Source organism: Trematomus bernacchii, unplaced genomic scaffold (genome assembly GCF_902827165.1).
Source record: "Trematomus bernacchii unplaced genomic scaffold, fTreBer1.1, whole genome shotgun sequence".
Taxonomy (NCBI): Eukaryota; Metazoa; Chordata; class Actinopteri; order Perciformes; family Nototheniidae; genus Trematomus; species Trematomus bernacchii.
In genome coordinates, this window is record NW_022987588.1 from 3,673,568 (window position 1) to 3,676,950 (window position 3,383).

Sequence of the window (3,383 nt, forward strand, 5' to 3'; positions counted from 1 at the left end):
TTACTTACGTTTAAAGAAGTTTAGGAGTATAGTCCAGTGTTGGGAGTGTTGCCACAGTGAGACGTCACAGCTCTCATGTGGTCTGTAATCCTGCTCAGTTGAGGTGACACTTCTAACAGCGTAACGTATAATTAAGACCAACATTGTTTAGACCTACATTGCCTGAAACAGCGGGGGTCCTGATGCAGAAGGACAACTGTAACACCAAGTTCTTTAGCTAAATGCTAACACCAGCATGCCAACATGCTCACAATATTTACTCATTTTACATTTGGATCTTAGTATTAATAAACACATATATTTCCTTTAATGCTACTTTTATACTTTAAAAAAAAACGTTGAAGTATATCTTAAGCTGAATAGACTAAAGCCCTCGCAAAGCTCAACATTACATAATGAAAAGTAATTTAGATATACGTGAATCTCACAGAAAAGGGTGCTACAAACATATAATCCTATAGGATATGAAACTAAATATAGGATTAATAGTTTTTATTAATATATTGATTGCACATAGATTTTTTGATCACATGAAATTCCTTATATATTCCAGGTAGAGTAACCTAGACAAGTAAGAACATTTAATTATTAGCAATAACCCTGATAACAAGTCGGGGTAAAGAAATATTTGAGTGGTTTTACGGACTGTAGAGGTGTAGCAACAAGTCTGGGATAAAATCGCTTATCTAAACATAACATAAAAAGAATATAAACACCTATAAAAACAGTTTTAAAAAAAGCTCTGAGCAATAAAACACGACATCTTCTCTGAAGCTGCCATGTTTTAACACTAATAAAGCTCATGAACAAACCAAAGTCACTTAGCCAAAGGATAGAGCCTATTCTGTAGAAATTATTTTTTGTTATTATTTACAGAGAACTGCTATGAGTGATTGAAATAGTTTAATGCAGTGTCACTTGCACTGACAATGCCTTTATAAGTAGTGTTACATGATGAACAGCTGGTGCAAACTATGTTAAGTTGTGGTTCAAGGGAGAAATATTTGTCCTAAAAGAGTCACTGAAGAACTCAAACAGTTCTGTGATTCATTCCAGACCTTCGACCAGCCATCAATAAATAAACAAGAGGAATGCGAAGAACAGCAAAAAAATGTTAAATGTTCAAACTTTAAGAGTTTATTTAGAGTATCTGTACGTTGTTTCACAGAAAGTCAGAGAATAAATGTAAAAATAGCTCCAAAGATAGCTGTGGAGAAAACAGCCTGCTTTAGTGAATGGCGACAGGAACACACCACCACACACCACCACAACACACACACATATACACACACACACCCACACAACACACACACACCACACACACACACACACACACAACACACACACACACACACACACACACACACACACACACACACACACACACACACACACACACACACACACACACACACACGTTTGTCGGTATTTCCTGTTAATGACCCTGCAGTTATTATGCTGGAATCTGACCAGCTACTGTTCCCACCCTCCTACGCAATCTGAGGGTCCTTGTGTTGTAAAGAAGGGGGGAAATCCTCCTTGTTTTAAAGCATTTTGACATTTTTAAGTCAGTTTTATACTCGCGCCAGCTACAAGCATGCACTGAGATTAGGCCTAAATCAGGAGGCGTGCAAACAAAGTATTCAGTGAAGAAGTAAACCAATGTTACTGACAAAACAACGTAGATCACACATGTAACTCCAGGAGTAATTGATATTAACTTTAGTCAAATGTTCATGGACATACGTTATTGCCTTAATACAATCCCAGTCAAATTGGATCAACAAATATATTATAATAAAAAGAAGTTTGAAATGTTGGATATCCGGAAAAACTATATAATTCGGCTGGCAAAATACTTACCAAAATGTAGATTTCTAAGTTCTTCTGCTTAGTTTTGAAAAGAAAAATAATAATAATTAATAGATTTTTTATTTAAGGCACAATAGTAGAGGAACAAAATACAAATATGAACCTGAAAATAAGCATAATATGGCCCCTTTAAAATATCACTAAAGAAATAACTTGACTTTCTTTTGTCCCTGAATTGTATTGCCTCCTTTTATCACATTTAGCTCTATTTACATGAAAATAGCTCATTTGATGATGGATCAAACACAGCCCTAAAATACTTCGGTATTGTCACAAAGATAAATGCATGTACTTTGAAGGTTGATGATTGCTCCCTTTTATATGGAGAGTGACATCATGTGCAGAACACAAACAAGACATTAAAACTGTCTCTAGAACACACACACACAAACACACTTCTTGCTACATGTAGCGGTGATAGCATCCCTTTAGCTGTGTGCACTGAGGTATTTTTGAACCACCGCTTAACGTACAATTACAAGGTCAAAGGTCACGGCAGACAGTAGATTGATGGACGGGAGGACAGAAGATGAGAAGCAGATACAAAACATTTGAACTCCCACTCTTGTTTCTGTGCTTCTTCAATCTTAAAGAATTTTAAACACACTGCTGCCAGGAAATTTAGACCATGCAGTTAAAACGACCAGTAAATAATTAGTGTCTCTCAAACTCACACATGGAAGGCAGCATTCAGTCATGCAGTTAGTGTGTGATGAGTGTGTGTGGGACTATGTTTGTTTCAGAAGACAGTAAACACTTGTAGCACTTCCTCTGTTCTCTTTCACTTCCTTCTCTCTCTTTTTTCTCACAGTTCAGAAGTACATCCCCACTAAACTAGTTCAAAGTTGATTTTCTTTTAAGTCTTAGGTCCAGAGTAATATAGTTTATAAAAACTACGAAGTTTGGAGCCAATTTGGGATTTTGTACTTGACTAATAGGTAGGGATGGGTATCGTTAAGGTTTTAACGGTACTACTACTTTTATCGATACCGCTTATCGGTCCGGTCTTTTAACGGTACTCTTATCGGTTCTTTTGGAGAGAAAAATGAGGTAAACGAACTATATGTTGTATGTCAGGGACTACGAATGGAAATTAGCTCAAAGCTAAAATCCGGCATATTTACCCTTGAAGCATTATTTGTCTAAAGTGTTCATTAATGTGCATTGTCCCTATTCAAATAAACGATTAAATGACAAATGAAAATAAACAAATTGTGAACAAAACTAACATTGCTTTTTATTTAAATTAAATACATAATATTTCACATCAAAAGAAACAACAACGTTTTAACAAATGGTATTAAATAATGTGATGACAGAACTGTGAACAGAATGGCTGAAACTTTAACAAACTAAATAACTCAGTTACCTCTAATCATCAACCCATGTTTTTGTATCATTGAGTTAGCTCCGTGTGTTGCTGCTAGCATACATAACACCTGACGTGGAAACGTTACTCGTGGATGGGGACAGACAGTCAAACCCGGTGCATTCCTCCGTCTGAATGTGGA